The sequence below is a fragment of the Asterias amurensis genome, chromosome 10 (genome assembly GCF_032118995.1).
Source record: "Asterias amurensis chromosome 10, ASM3211899v1".
Taxonomy (NCBI): Eukaryota; Metazoa; Echinodermata; class Asteroidea; order Forcipulatida; family Asteriidae; genus Asterias; species Asterias amurensis.
Window position 1 is genome coordinate 18,030,645 of NC_092657.1, and position 17,342 is coordinate 18,047,986.

The following is a 17,342-nucleotide window of genomic DNA, read 5'->3' on the forward strand; positions in this document are numbered from 1 at the left end:
CCAAACCGCCAATCGGTTCTTACTCAATGTGAATGTCAATTTAACTTCAGGCTGCGGTTGATACACTCTACAATCGTAGTAAAGCTTTGCATCTCTTAAAAGAATAAACAAGTCATGGAGCAAGTGGTCCGCTCTCATTGGTGTGTGAGCTTGCTTCTGTTTAAAGGAACACGTTGCCTTGGATCGGACGAGTTGGTCTATAACTGAGCGTTTGTAACTTTTTTTTTAATAAAATGCATATGGTTGGAAAGATGTTTTAAAAGTAGAATACAATTATCCACACAATTTTGTCTCGAAATTGCGTGGTTTTCCTTTTACTGCGCGAACTAACACAGTCGACCATTTATGGGAGTCAAAATTTTGACTCCCATAAATGGCCGACCTTGTTAGTCGACGAGGTAAAAGGAAAACCACGCATTTTCGAGGCATATTTGTGTAGATCGTTGTATTCTACTTTTACAATATTTTTCTAACCATACGCATTTTACAACAAACGGTTACAAACGCTTTTTATAGATCAACTCGTCCGATCCAAGGTAATGTGTTCCTTTAACATTTTTGAGACAAGTAAAATACCAGGTTACCAGTCATGCTGCATTCGATTTGTTTTAGCTGATAGACCGTATTGAATAACCCTTTTTGCCATGAAAAGTCGCCATCTTGTATGGCAAACCGTATGTGAGTATGATAAATAATGCACAAACATACTAGTCTGCGTTTCTTGATCTTTTGACGGTGAAAGACCAAATTTTAAATGGATTTTTGTAACACATGTTTAACACTCGGCTGAACAGCTTTTCAATTTGACAAATAAACGCACCAAGATGCGATTGTGCGTTTCCTAATCATTTGACTGTCAATGGGCTTAGCAAATTTTCATCCTGAAATATTTTTAGCCACGAGGTGGAGATTGGCGGCGTATTTTGATTCCAGTCTTTACAATACGAGACCCATTCCATTCAGTAGCTCTAATAACTCGTTTGTATGGACCCTTAGTATCACCAGGTTGGATATATTCAGCATTAAGGTTATTATCTACACCAGGTATACCAGAGCATCTATTAAACCACCATCCTCCTTCACTATTCAGACCTGGGCAGTTTGTGTCGTGTTGGTTATTATCTGTATGATGGTGAATGCTGAAGGCTTGATTGTTGGCAGTCTCAAGAATATCATCTGGAAAAAACAAAATAAAATACAAATATCATTTGATGCTCTTTTAAAGGTACTTTTTCAAAAATTAAGTAAGCAATTTTTAATGTCTGATATATATATATATTTTTTTAAGTTACTGCACGCGTGTTCTAGAATATAAGTTATACTAAAAGTTGTAAATTAGCAGGCTATACTGAAAGGTGTAAATTAGCAGGCTATACTGAAAGGTGTAAATTAGCAGGCTATACTGAAAGGTGTAAATTAGCAGGCTATACTGAAAGGTGTAAATTAGCAGGCTATACTGTTTCAAAACACTTTAATACAAGGCTTGTTTTACACACGTTTCAGATCGTTTTTATTTCTTTATATTAAGATTAAAGCCAAACCAACAAGTAAAACAACACCAGCAGCTGGAATTACAATTCAGTTGGGTTATTACTTTCAAGGAACTTACTTCCGCATCCAACGAGTTCAATGCTTACGGCTGGATGTCCGACGTCTGTTTGAGTCACACGGATGAAGCGTGCTCGGATCGGCTGCTTAAACACGTTGGTTAGTGGTGCGGATTCCAGAGTATTACCATGGAATGTCTGTAGCACAGGAGATAGAACAACATGATTAAGGCAAATTTGGTTTATACCTTTACTTTTATTTAATCACAAAGTAAAACATTGTTCATAATGTTGCAATGTTCCTTGTGCATACGAGCTTCTGGGATTATCAATTGTCCTTGTTTAAAGCTAAGTTGAGTAACAACTCCGCCAGAAACAAAACTCGTCAATTTAAAGAGTCACACCGGCTCACCGTATACGCAATTTAGTGGTGTAGGATCATAAATAATATTGTTATAGTGACTGCTCTTCTCCATTCCTGGCAGACCTTTGAAGTCATTATCTTAGTCTATGCTGTAGCCCTAATAGCCCAATTCAGCCGATGTGCCCCTTTACAAAACCAATTTTGTTTGTGCAATGACAGAACCATTTACCTGAGGTTCTCCTCCAGGTGCTCCCTGGTGGCTGACGTTGACCCAGGTAACGTTATCGAGGCTGTATTCTACTTGAAATGACGTTTCATTTTCCCCTTGTGCTATGACTCCCTCAACTAGAGTTACTAACAGCAGGTCAATCTGAAGCCGTGGTGACTCGTCTGGAATGATATGGGCTTGCTTAAGAAGGCGTTGTCTACATACCCAGCGTACTGTAAATACAAACATTTGATTGATTGAATATTTGAATTTAATGCGTTGTTCTCCAGTTCTGTAAAGTTCTGGACTGTCTTTGTAAAAGGCTTCTCTATAACACGATAGGCTCAAACTGGGCTCTGGTTCGTGAGTTAAATAAACAAATTTGGTTTTGGTTCATCAATCGAGTTTATAAATACTTCATCAACAAAAAAACTAATTTTTGAACATGATAAATAAAAAAATCACCAAGCTTTTGATAAATTTCTGATCATCCAGAGCAATTAAAGCAAAAACACTTGTCCATACTAAGAGAACAAAACGGAGAGACATTAGCGTAAGAACCAATTTTCAGATCGAAAGTTTGTGGGGGGAAACAGTTCTGTTTATCAATCAAATAAGTTGTTATTGCCATAACTTTAAAGAAAGATTACAGAACGTGAATTTACCTTAACTATTCGAGAACAATCTTGGTTTTAGAGTTGTAAGTTGCTTCAAAAAGATGAGCAAAACTCATTCAAATATGTACACTTTAAAATTATAAATTGTAACTTTGTCAATCACCCTTTTAATGTTTAAAATATTGCTGTGTTTGATTTGTTTGTTTATGTATGTACACAGTTTTCACGATCAGTTCACTGTTATATTTAGACGAATATAACTTGTTTTAAAGACAATGTGTCTCAGACATCTCGTTAGAACTAACCTTTGCACCCTAGTAGTTCAACACGTATCCACAGAGAGCCATCAGTCTGGTTTAGTGTGATGCGGATATAACGAGCAGTGATTGGTGGAGTGAACATGATGGTAGCTTCCGAGTCTGCTGCGGTGTTTCTTCGGATAATCTGTTAAGAAACAAAAACTACAAATTATGATCATGCTATCTCCATCAAATAGCATGTCACTCACTAGTAAAACAAAAACCATTTAACTAAGCAAAGCAGAATTATCAATACACATTTTTCTATTTTGTTCAAATCAGACTTATGGTCTCGAAATCAATTCAACTGTGCATATCACAACAGTTGAATTGATTTCGAGACCATAAGTCTGATTTAAACAAAATACAAAATGTGTAGCTAAAAAGTAGCCATAGAAGCTAACTATACTATCTTTGGCACAGCGACATTGTGGTTGTCCACAAACAAGTTGAACAAGATCAACCAAATCCGTTTGAGTAGTTTTGCTTGTCAGCTCTTAGAGTCGGACTTAATGGATTTGTGAAACCATTATAAAGCGCCAATTCATCAAGAACATTGGGTAAAAATAATGTTTGATACACTTCTCGAATTTGCATGGAAAGTCTGACTCCCTTCTGATTGAGATGGTGAGTGCATTCCAGGTGTGAGGAGCAAAATGCGAGAATGCGAATTGAAGCAGACTTAAGAAGCTTGACAGGTTGACATAATTAGGTTCCAATAACCTAATCAGTTTACATTAAACATGTATGTTCTTACCTGTGCTGAACCCAAAGTATGCCAAGTGTTCTGGTCATCACTGTACTCCAGCCGGTACCCATGACTCACATCTTCATTGATTACCTGATCAGATCCCTGCAGCATCATAATTCCCTCTACTATGACATTACTTTCGAGATCAATCTGTAACCATGGGTTGATGTCATTAGGATCAGGGCACCAGCCAATAGTATCACTGTTTGCTGATTGAGTGAGTCGTGCATTGCTTGGTTGACAGTTACCATCTTCCCTCTGCTGTGTACTTGATGCTGTGATTCTGTAGTCTGGAATGCTGCCATCTCCCATTCCGAGACGATTCAAACAAAAGAATCGTTCTGTATCAGATGTAATAAAGGCAACACAATAATATAAGATTTCTGGACATAACGGTATGTTTCGAAAAAAGAAGAAGAAAAACAAAAAACCCACACACAAGCAAGTGACTTAAACGCTTTTGACAAAACAAAGTAATCTCAAATTATGGAACTAACAGGTTGTACTTGGCCCGGGACTTTGCTAGTTGTTGTTCCTTGCTCCATCAAAATAAAACAAATTGTTTCAAACAAAAAATGAGCATTATGTGCGTGCTATGCATTTTTACATAACACATACTTATATCAATAGTTAATACATGTAGAGATTATACATGTTTAGATAAAAAACAAAGTATTTGCAGCGATTGTTTTTAGTAATGTTGTCATTTGAGATCAATATGAATCAAGTAAGTGTTTGCTTAATGAGACGTATCCCAACGGCGAGGGCACTTTGGTGCTTTTTGAGTCTTGCTGTGAAACATAACACAAAGTTTCAACAAATCAAACTAAAGAAGTATTATGGTTACTTTGATGTTGTACAAATCAACGGGATCAATAAATAAATAAATAAAATAATCACTTTTACAACTTTACCATTACATCCAAGGAGTTCAACACGCAACCCAGGACGAGTCGAAAATCCAGAAGTAGTATAATACCCAGTTGGTATGATGCGGATGTAGCGCGCTCTGATTCCCTCATTGAACATAGTGGTATTTTTTGTAGTCATATCTGTATTTCCGGAAAATCTCTGTTAAGAAAACAATGTGATGCTCAATATCAAGAGCTATTTCAGAACAGAACAGTTTGATTCCGCCAAGGTCATGTGAATCGCAGCTTCAATACACGAAATCGATTTTGTTTTAGTTGAGATTGTTAAAGCATGCAGACGCTTACTAGAGCAGTTGCTATTAATTTTGGTAAAACATGCTGATAAACAGTGTTATAAACAATTGTTTTTCTACAAAATCTGGTTTAAAAGTTCATTCCGTTTCCATATGTAAAACAAAAGAATTATTGATTATGGAGGAATAGTAAAATTGCCGTTTTAGTGAATCGATGGTCAATAAATAATATATTTTCGTAATCAATTACATATGGTGTCGTTAATACTCATTCAATATTCTGCATTGAACGGTTTTCTGCCATGTATTTATAACGTCATACCTGTGCATTGTCCTTTTCTGCACCTCCTATAAAGCGCATGTCTTGCTCAGTGTCACCGTAAGATACGATGAACTCTGTAACCCGGTACCAGTTGTAGAAGTTACCCTGTGTAACAACACCTTGAATCAATACCGGGTGATGTAGATCCACTTGGAACCATGCACTGTCTGTGTCATTCAATGTGGGACACCAGCCACCGTACAAATCTAGCCGTCCGTAAGTGTTCCAACTGCATTTCTGGTCATCAGTAGACGATGTCGTTATGCTTCCATCAGGGATGGTACCATCTTCCATTCCAAGCTTCTGCTGACAAACTTCATGGACTGAGAAAATAAACAAATTCATAGTGTTCCATCAAACCAGCCTTTATTGAAAACATTCAGTTTATGCGAATTTTTAAGATGGTCTTGTGAACTTAAGAATTGTTTAATTTTAATTAACTCTTATTAAGACCATGGTTTACTTTAGAAACACGTTTTAATTTGGCTTTATAGTACATGTTCATAATATTAGCTAATGTGTAGTCTAATAATTGTTTACAGTAACTTTGAAGAGGAGTGAGGTTGAGTGCAAACATATTCTGACTTTACGACTTTTTACCATTTCTATATTTTTGCAATGTACTTGATTTATACTGTGCTCAACTCATACTCGAGTACAGTTTTGAATGTCTCAATCTTATGACTTCGTGTTCTTGGAGAACGTGGTGAGTGGTCAAAAGCATACATCATTAAATTATATCCTTTACCTTTGCAGCCACTGAGCTCAATATCTTAAGTATTCCAGGCTGTTGGTTTGCAGCTGATGCACCGAATTTGTTATGTTCAGTGTTCTGTGCAAGTCTGGCAATAAATTGTTTTCTAGTTGCTTTATAGATGAGATTTATAGACTTACGTTCGAAATCAGTTAGGCGTGTCTCGTTTTAAGGGTCTGTGTACTGTTTTTTAGGACGACACCAAATGTCATCAGATTTACACAGTTTGAAAACAAAAATTGTAGAAAGCTTCCCTTGGTGTTGTTTTAGCATGTACAACGTATTTTCATGACATTGTTTTACTCATTTCTTAAAAATTACAGCACATCAGCAAGTAATATCTTTTATATAAGCTTTCTACTGACATTATCATCAATCTGTGTAAGTTAAATGTAAATGTAAATCGGTAGACTTTGAGTTTTGTGTTACAAAAAGTACCCCAATCCTTTTATAGTGAGATTATGTACAATAAGCCTGACATTTGAAACCGTGGTGATTGATTGAAACAATACCTCTGCAGCCAAGGAGTTCAATACGTAGGCATGGGTGGCGGTTCCAGGCTGTTGGTCTGATGCGGATGTACCGTGCTTGAATAGGCTGCTGGAATATATTGGTAACTGGGGTGTTTCCATCAGTGTTGCCAATGAATGTCTGTAAAAATAAATTCAAACCAGAGGTGGAGACACAAATAAATACAAAATGATTAATAACACTTTGGTTACAACTAACGGCTGTACTGCAATATTGGAGTGTTTGTGTTTTTAATGAATATTGGTAAGGGGTGTTTGTATCAGTGTTGCCAACGAATGTCTGTAAAAAAACAGGGGTGGAAACAAATAAAGAAATAAAAATGATAATTAAGCTTTTGGTCATGAATAATAGTTGTATAGCTTAATTGGAGTGTCAATACATGATTACATGTCTGGATGGAAGGTGTCTTTGCCGAGTACTCTTACCTGTGGAGTAGAGGCCTCATTCACATACAGCCATGCAGTGCCATCAATGCTGTATTGTACCTGGTAGTGTGTCATCCAGTAATAACCGGATGAACTGCCCTGTGTGATGACGCCCTCAATATGCACAGGCTCTAAACCCATATACATTATTTGAAGCCATGAACCTTGTTTTTCAGGTGGTGCCCAACAACCGTTCATATTCAGTCGTGCACTGCGTGGCGGATACCAGTAAACATATTGACTAGATGCTGTAATCCTATCATCAGAGATGCTCCCGTCTTCCATTCCTAATTTGTGTCCACAATATCTACCAACTGGAAAGAAAACAACAAAAACAATTCAGCCTTTAGTTATTTTAAGTAACTGTTGAATTAATAATAGCTTCGTTTAGATTTTTTCCCGGAGTCAACTAACAGATTTAATTGTATCAATTTTAGTGTTAAATTGAATGGCGGTTTTAAAACGTTAACATAAAGCAACATAGTAATTAAGAACAGGCCCGTCAAAACGTAGTTTGTGTTTTACAAACAAATATTTTACAATTTGTTCTTTAAAAAAATTACAATAAATGGAGCCTTTAAAATAACCTTGATAGACTATCAATATAACCAGTGGAGCCCTGGTAATAGTATCCACAATATCTGCTAACTAGAAACTGTTGATGAAACTATAATAGTTTTCGTTTGAACTTTTCTCAGTGGTCGACAAACGGTAAATATATTTAGCAAAATTTAATTTTAAATTGAATGGCGGTTTTGAAATGTTAGCATTTAATGCAACATAATAATTAGAGAACATGCCCTTCAAAACATTGCCTATAAAGTTAAAGACAAATGTTTAAGATTTTGTTCAACACTACATTAAATTGAGCCTTGAATATAGCCTTAATCCTAACATAATAAGTGGAGCCTTGGTTATGGTGAATACAAATCACACGTTACACATACCACTTTGTTGTATCCCGGAGTGCTCCAGAAGCAGGGTGTAATCGCCAGGTCCGACGTGAAACTGTTTCTTCAGCAAATGACCGGTCATGTTATCTTCATTGGTTAGGTCCAGACTGATTGTCCAGTTCCCTTCAGCATCAGTCAGCTCATGTAGAATCTCATTACCAAGCCAGAACTCACCATCCATTGACCCAAAGCCTTTCTTGTATTCTGCCCAACTGCGGTTGAAACTGACCGATCCGTCATAGCGTCGCTGGACCACCTTGAAACAAACGTAACATTTTGTTTTGTTAAGATAATTGTTTTCATCGACAGTCAGATTGATCTTCATTTAGCTATTTTGACCAGGTAACTTCAAAATGTAAAAAAAAAAAATCGGTAAACTGTTCTTTTCTTTTCCTGATAAAATGAAGCTAATTTAAACTATTCGAAAAAGATATAATAGTAAAAATTATATTTAGGGAGGCGTGGGCGAAAGGGCGATCCTTTTTTTCTTAAAGTTATTACAACAAGTGTGGATCAATTTTGTTTTTTAAGAACCGATTTCTGGTAATGCAGCTGGTTTCTGGTTGAATTAAGTCAAATGTAAACAAATATTAAGGGGACGCCATTAGTCTATATTTTCTCATTATAATACACACAATTAAATACTGTTTTCGCAAACACTTAATCATTTGAATACGTAAAATTTTAATTTTTACGTGTGATTTTGTTTTCAACAAACGCTTAAATAGTTAAGGTGTGGTTACAGAGAAATGGTCATACCATTAAAACATTATGTGTGCACAATTCAAACACTATGTGGATCCAGCATGTACAATTCTTTTTATCAGGCCGGCTCGGAGGGTTAAGCACATTATTTCATTTGTTAACAGTTCTGAAAAAAATAATGATTTGTCGTGCTATACAACATCATACAAGTCAGTTCTTAGGATGGTTTGAAGCTGGAGAGAGTTCTTTTTAGTCTGAGGTGCGGTAGAAGAGCATTCCAATTAGATGATCAGAATGTTCAAAGGAACGGTTTACCCAAGTGTGTTTATTGGCGTAATGTAACCTTGAGAGCATCAAGCATGCTTGGATACAACTAAAGTTAAATAAGATTTTGCTTCGGAGTTGGCGGACTGTTTAAGATGTCTTTGAATCTACATGAGTGAGATGCATTCCCAAATGAGTGCTGACTTACAATCCAGCCGGTATGGTTCGTCATATCACAAAGCACCTTGATTCCTTCGTTATTCTGGAAGGGATGGATAGTGTATATACCATTGTCTTTGTTACCAGCATCCAACAAAGCCTGACAGTCTGGGGGAATAAACAGAGCGATTTGAAAAAGTTTAAAATAATCGAAACATCTTTCATAGAAAACACGAACTGTGATTATTTTTATTTAAAGTCTTAGTACCCGGCTTTGCTACCTTTTTCGTCTTTTATTAAAATGTAGAGAGAAAGATGTTTCCCATTAAAACGTTTTTGTTTTTGTTTTCCCCGACGTGGGCTAGCTCGGTAGCCTAGTGGTAATGCACCTGCTATAGCCGAGCAAGGTCGTGGATGGTAATCCCACCCGAGTCTTTTATATTCAATGAATCTTACCCTGAACATGGCATTCATAATAATCATGTATCTCTTCTTGGTCATCAGTGAAGATTGGTTTGTTAGTGTAGATTGGTTTAGTTTGTCTTTTTGGAGCTATTTTAAACAGCCCTCCTGGTCGGGTTGAGGTACATATACACATATCCTCAAATGGTTGGATCCATCGTAGTTTGTTTTGCCTTATTTGAAATTTTGACCTTAAAATGAGTCGTTAAGACCCCCACATGAAGGTGGTATTTGAAATTTGTTTTTTCTCAAAAACTGCCTGGGTATATTTACCTTTCAAAAAATGTTGTTTGGAACCAATATATGCACCAATGAGGATAGGGAGTGCAAAAACAATTGGTGTACTCAAAATGTACCCTTTTCAAGATAATCATACTTTTACACTTCGTTTTGCTATACATTTGTGCATAAGGTCAATATTTATACGTTAATTACATAGGTTTGTAGTATCAACATAAAGTTAAAAATACATTTTATGGATAGATCTATCAAAATGTGAATAAATTTGACACCAATTTTGAAAATATTGATTTTTGACCTTTGTTGACCTTTTTACCCCCAAATTACCTTAAAATACAAAATCAAGCTGGGCATCCACCCTAATCGTCTTCCCGAGCCCATGATCCATACTTCTAGCATGGATGCCAGCCAATAACAAACTATGCCGTTTTTTTTTTTATTATTTTTTTTTCTAGAGCACTTTTTAAAGTTTGGCTGGTCTACTATACTTAGAAATGTACATTATTGTTCAACATTGCTCTTGTTCATAAAGTATACACTCCAAACTAATAATTGCATTTTTTTTTTCACTCACCCGGTACAAGGGCCTATCCCTATAGGGATCTTTCTCAAAAAGTAGTATATTATAAATTGTCATGCAAAAAAAAACTTGTTATCCCTTGAATTTGAAAAAACAAAAACTACAATAAAGCGTTGATTATAGATCGCTCAAAAACTAACATAATAATTATGTAAGACACATAGATCCTTGTAACTTGAGTGTATGCCACATGTTGTTCAAAAAACCCAAACCAGTTAAACCACTCAACATTTTTTTGATTCCTTTCCTATGTTGCAAACCAGCCTACATGTTCATCCCCAGTGCCAAGGACGTTGAGGCTGAGTGAACAACACACGCAGCAACATAAAACGTAGTCCGGTACAGTTGTACAGATTATTCTCACACAACTATTAAAATGTCGATGTGTGTTAGCCCTGTATATACTCAGTATTTTCTAGTGTTCTGTGAAAACAAATCACGGACATTTTACTCGGGTTGGATTCGGACCAACGACTTTTGCAATTCTAGAGCAGTGTCAGGCAAATATAGGGTGTATGGATAAAAACCAATATTCTTTCTCTCCGATGCAAGTTTAACATTTGAAACAATACTTTGGGGTGTCATAAAATAATACTGTAAACAGTGATCGTTTTTGTACGGAGCCTAAAAGGGACATTTACAAAAATAAAAAATTTATATATTTTGTGCACACGAATTCTCTTTCGTGCGCACGACATAAATCTGGATTCAGGAAGCAGCCCGTCTCTTCGCAACGCCGCCATTATCACACAAGTGAAACACCCATGTGACTCACCGAGACCGACCATTGGGGTTTGATGTCAAACCAGTAACTGTTGTTTGGCATTCATAGGAGGAACTAGTTAAGTTTGACATTCGAATATCGACTGTCAAACTAGGACCATTTACTCGTTTGACATCAGACTCATTTCGCCGGCGGGAGGGTCAAATTTAAGGAACACACCCGGCCCATGAGGTTTTACTTTTTAAAGATTATTTAAAAAGTCAATAAATTTAACAAACAAAATCCGTACTTTACTGCTCACAAATATGGACAGTTTTACATATTTTTTTTAACCAAATTTTGAAGGGTCTAATCTACAAATTCAGACAACATGGGCCTGGCACAACTACATTGAATTTAAAGAGGATGGATGGTGGTAATTCCTTGATCGGGCCCATGAGGTTTAAATTTTTTGTTTTTATTTATTTTACTTTTTGACCAAAAAGTGATGATATTTTTGACCGAAAAGGTATTTGAATGGGACCCAAAGTGTGTTGAATCGGTTTTCAACTAGTGGTTTAATTCTCCCGAGGCCTGGTTCTTTTTAATTTACCTCGACTTCGTCTCGGTATAAAATGATCAAGAACCAGGCCTCGTTGGGATAAAACCACTAGTTGAAACCTATCCACCACACATTGATTCCCTTATTCATAAATACCTTTTCGGCCTAAAACATCATCACTTTTTGGTCAAAAAGTAAATTAAATGCAAAAATGTTAATTGTTAAATGATTTATTTCATCACAACACCCCTCCAGCTATAAAATGATAAAGCCCTCCACCGCCCTCTGGTAAACAACTCCTTATAAGGGAATGTTATGCGCCTCGCGCGTATCGCGTGATGTGACACAACGGTTTCAGCCATTGCTCTCGACCGATATGAATGAAGAAACTGTCTTATAAGAACAGGTGCAAGGTCGCGTGTCACGCCCATAAATTAACACTTTTTACCGGCCATAAACAAAGGTTTATACACACCCACGTGACGCGCTCTCCACCAATATGAATAGCGAAATTGTCTGAGGTATTTATGAATCGAAGATAAAACACCGTTTTCGCACAGTGTGTGTTTTCAGATGCTTAAATTTGGGACCTCAGCTTAGGTCTTGGACTCAATTCAAATATTTAAGTGAGAAATTACCTCTTTCTTAAAAACTACGTTATCTTGTACATTAGTTACAAATGTAAATTTGGAGGCAACCATATGCACTACATAATACAACAGGAAGGAACACCTCAGCAGCAAAAAAAAAAAAGATTTTCTTGCAACTCTATTTTACGGAAATTGACAAGTCAATGTTTGTTCCTTCGTGAAAGTTGTCTTATATTGGCTGCATGTACAATTATTGCCCTTCGTGACATGACCCGAAAATGAGTTTACAGGGCAATGTATTGATGGGAGCAATTATTTTAAGAACAAGAACAATTTTGTCAATTTCTAAGTAGGTCCTGGATTGACCTTTACAAAGGTGAAATAACTGGATTTCCCCAGCAGGCTGGGTGAACAACACACAACAACATAAAGCATAGTCTTGTACAATTGTACAGATTATCCTCGAGCCAGATATTTTGGAGCATTTAACCCAAAGAAGATGGAAATGAAACGGCGTTCCATTAGTAGGTATGCCACTTCATTTAGTCGCCGCATTGGGACAGCTGTTCTGCAGCACCCACAATTTATTTGGTCTAATCTCACTCTATTTCGTTTTGATGGCATTCATCTGTCTTAGGTTGGGATGAGCTATTTCGGTGTAATTTACGGGGCTGCATCAATTTACATCACCCCTCCTACAAATTTTCGAAGTACAAGTACAACATTTGGGTGTTGAATTGGTTGGAAGTTGAACCGAAGTGAAGTTCCCGCACATAAGCAGCATAGGGCGACCTGTTGAGCTCCGCCCATTGCAAAAAGACGTCTCGGGAAAACCCTGGAAAAATGTGCAAGGTCATGAAAAGACCAACTGTACTGGGCTTAGCAAGCCCACATAGCATTACTGAACTAGCCAAGGTGGCACCACAACAGTTGTGTGGGTCCACTGAATAATGTATTCTGTGAGTGATAAAATGAATTATTCTCCAACTATATTTAAATACCACTATTAAAATGTTACCCATACACCAGTATACATTATTTACCTGCCGGGAACTTGTGACCTACAACATACAGGAAACCAGCGTAAGGATGTTTTTCATATAGCACATGACCAAGTGCAATGACGTTACCGGTTTGTGTCCAGCAGTCTTTATCATCATTAAACGATGCAGCTTCACATCCATCAAGTCTTTTACCAGCTTGGAGAGCCAAACCCGACCTATCAAGCAAACAAAAACGTAACATAATAAAGTGCACCCTCCGTTTTATGTTCTGATATTTATTCAATTAATGTGTCAATAACTGCGTATTAAGTGAATGGCCAAAATGATGTCGATATTATTTACTTTTAACCCAACACCTGTGACGCCATGCTATTGTTAAATCACCTGCATACATTATCATATACTGAAAATGAGCAATGGTCAATAAATTGACAAGTGACATATTTTTATCTAATAAAGTTGATACTTTTGGTTTATTCGTTTTCAGTCAGTGACGACACACATACGGAGCCGGCCCCTTCAGACGATGTGGCCTTTGACGTCACTCGAAACCATGATTCGCGCGTATACCACCGGGCAAAACCTTTTTGTTTTGGCAGCCACCTAGAAAGTACACGATTCGCGAATATACCGCCGGGCAAGACCTTTTGTTTTGACAGCCAGCTAAAGTAGACGTAAAAATTGAAACGAAGGCCATATCTGTCGTTATGTATGAAAAAAATCGATGCAACTCAAATTTCAAAAAGATAAAATTGTATGTAAAAAAAATTGCTTTAAAAAGACAGAAAACAAGTCACAAAAACACAGCAAATTTTCCCTTTATGAATGTCAGCAACATTCCCCAAATAGTATTTATGGATAGAGTATTTCATATTCTTCCCGAAAATGTCAAAAACGAGACCGGATCGTAGCTCGTCCAGTCAGGATACAACGCTTTCCACCGTTAATCCAAAACTCCCTTTACAAAAAAATCAACTATTAGACAGCGTGGTTTTCCTGCACGGTGATTGGCTGATGATGACATCATCGACTGATATGGCATCATGCTGTTTTTTCGTTGTATCCTGACTGGACTAGCTACGACGTGTTCTCGCTTTTAACATTTCCGGGAAGAATATGAAATATTCTATCCATATATACCAAATGGGGACTGTTGCCGACAATCATAACGGGAAAGTTTGCCGTGTTTTTGTGACTTATTTTCTTTCTTTTTGAAGCATTTTTTTTTTTTTAAGTTGCACTGATTTGTTTTCATACAGAACGACAGATATAATCTCCATTTGAATGTACTGCTACATTATTTTTGTCAATACTTTTCAGATAAGGCCAAAAAAGACTGAATTTCAGAAGCCCTTTGTCCTTATTATTCATTCAAACCGAGGTCACGCATGAAAAACCACAATCAACACTGCATATAAAACCGGGCAAATAGGCCTATTAACGCATGGGTTGCGGGTAGACTGTACACGTCTTTTTGCCCGGCGAAATATGACGTGTACAGTGTTTTGTCAACAGAGGGCGATTTTGAATGTAAAGGTCACATCGTGTATAGAGACCGATCTAAAGAAGAAAATCATTCTATGATTCAATTCACAATGTCATTTAATTTGTGTCCCCTCATCGGAATTTTGTTGTATTGCTCTTAAACCGTTTTGATGTATAGACTTGCTTTTTTTACGTATATCATTTTTGGTGTGTTTTTCTGTGTTTGTCTTTGCTTGTTTGCCTTTTTAAATTGTTTTGTGTTTTGTATTATCTTCTGTGCTTTTTTATATGCCTCCTCTTGCCTTAATGTATTTTTAGGGTTTTAGGAGACATACGCCTTTTGGCGACAGTTATTTTTTTATACTTTTATGCTCTCCTGGGCACCCCACTGTTGTTTTACTTTGTTTTCTTAAATATTTTTTAATGTATGTATATGTGCTTGTAAATGTGATTGCCCGAATAAATATTATTATTATTATTATAACTATCACAATGATCATTCAATTTCATTTGAACCAACCTAGGGGTTGATCAAATGATCAGGCATTTATCTTTATAAAATAATTTGGGTACTTTTTGTGACACAAAACACAATGACCACAGATTTACATTTAATTTACACCGTTTTAAGACATTGCTAGTATAAAGCGTAGCCGGCCTTAACATTTTAGTTGCTGGGGTGCTGACGGTTTTGAGAAATGAGTAAAACAATGTAATGAAAATACGTGTAACATGCTAAAATAGATTTCGTCTCATGATCACTGAGACGAAAATTATGTTCATGACATGTTGTTTTACTCATTTCTCAAACAATTTAGCACATCATCAGCAAGTAATATTTTGAGGGAAGCTTTCTACCATCATTATCTTCAAACTGTAAAAGTTTAATGCTAATCTGTGGACATTGTGTTTTTTGTCCTACAGAAAGTGCATAGCCCATAATGGGCTAACGATAGTAATGTCCTGCATGATGCCCAACACTCTAACAGTGTGGATGGCTACATTAAGGTCTACTCGTATGTTGTCTCAGGGTTACAACACTCTGCATTTAGACTCAAAACAAACAATGCTGATTTTTGCGGTACCCGCTGCCAAAACATAGGATTCGAACTGCCTCTAGCTGCCGGGCAACCTCGGTAGTCTAGTTGGTAAGACACTGCTCTAGAATTGCAAGGGTCGTGGGTTCGAATCCCACCCGAGTAACATGCCTGTGATATTTTTTCACAGGACTCGGGAAGTACTGAGTATACACATCGGTGTATGGGTACAAAACGAAATTAATATTCTTTAACCTATAATATGACGTATAAAGATGTCATATTCCTTTGTGCCGGTAACTCCTCGAGTCGGGCTACGTCCCGTAGCCTTAGATCTCAAGAGTTTTTCTCAGGATCCTCGCTGTTCCCAAAAGCGCTGCCTTCTGTAACAGATCTACCCTCACATTTGTCCCTATTTCATCTAGATGTTTCCCCAGTGTTTTGGGAATGGTGCCAAGTGCTCCAACCACCACGGGGACTACTTTTACCTTTTCCTGCCAAATCTTACGAAGTTCCCTAGCCAGGTCCTGGTACTTCTCGATCTTTTCCATCTCCTTCGAAGCTACCCTTATATCACCTGGCACAGCTATGTCAATGAGATGACACATCTTCTTCGTCTTATCTTATAGCACAACATCCGGACGCCTATGTGGTATAACATGATCGGTCTGAATGTTAAAGTCCCAAAGGAACTTGACCTGGTCGGTCTCTACAACTTTTTCCGGAACATGTTCGTACCATTTCGCAAGCACTTTGACACCATACTTCTTACACAGATCCCAGTGAATCACCTTGGCCAGCTTGTCATGTCTTCCTTTGTACTCCGTTTGGGCCATCTTACTGCATTCGCTAACAATATGAAATACAGTCTCCTCTGCTTTATTGCACATTCTACACATAGGAGAGACGTTTGCTTTCTCTATCCTTGCCTTCATTACATTTGTCCTTAGAGACTGGTCTTGCGCCGCAGTAATCAAGCCCTCTGTTTCCTTCTTTAGTTCTCCACTCTTTAACCAATTCCATGACTTGCTGCTGGCCACTTCCTCAGTACACCTCAAGAACCGGCCATGAAGTGGTTTGTTCCTCCAATCTTTATGTCTTTCCTCCTTCCTTTCCCTCTTGTATTCCTTCGGCCCAACTTCGTCTGCCCTCGTGTACCTTTGTCCAACTTTCAACAGGCTCTCCTCGGTCCTCCTGACATGACAATGCAAGCTTCTGCGCTCGATGTTAACACTGTCCGCCACGCTAAACAACCCCTTCATATTATTATTATTGTTATGGTTATTGTTATTGTTATTGTTATTGTTATTGTTATTGTTATTGTTATTGTTATTGTTATTGTTATTGTTATTGTTATTGTTATTGTTATTGTTATTGTTATTGTTATTGTTATTGTTATTGTTATTGTTATTGTTATTGTTATTGTTATTGTTATTGTTATTGTTATTGTTAGTGTTAGTGTTAGTGTTAGTGTTAGTGTTAGTGTTAGTGTTAGTGTTAGTGTTAGTGTTAGTGTTAGTGTTAGTGTTAGTGTTAGTGTTAGTGTTATTGTTATTGTTATTGTTATTGGTATTGGTATTGGTATTGGTATTGGTATTGTTATTGTTATTGTTAT

At 37.1% G+C, this 17,342-nt stretch overlaps 1 pseudogene; it reads right to left on the reverse strand.

Annotated features, from left to right (window-relative positions):
• Window positions 1-506: 506 nt before the first annotated feature.
• The window catches only part of LOC139942761 (uncharacterized), a 65,869-nt pseudogene continuing 49,033 nt past the window's right edge, over window positions 507-17,342 (reverse strand).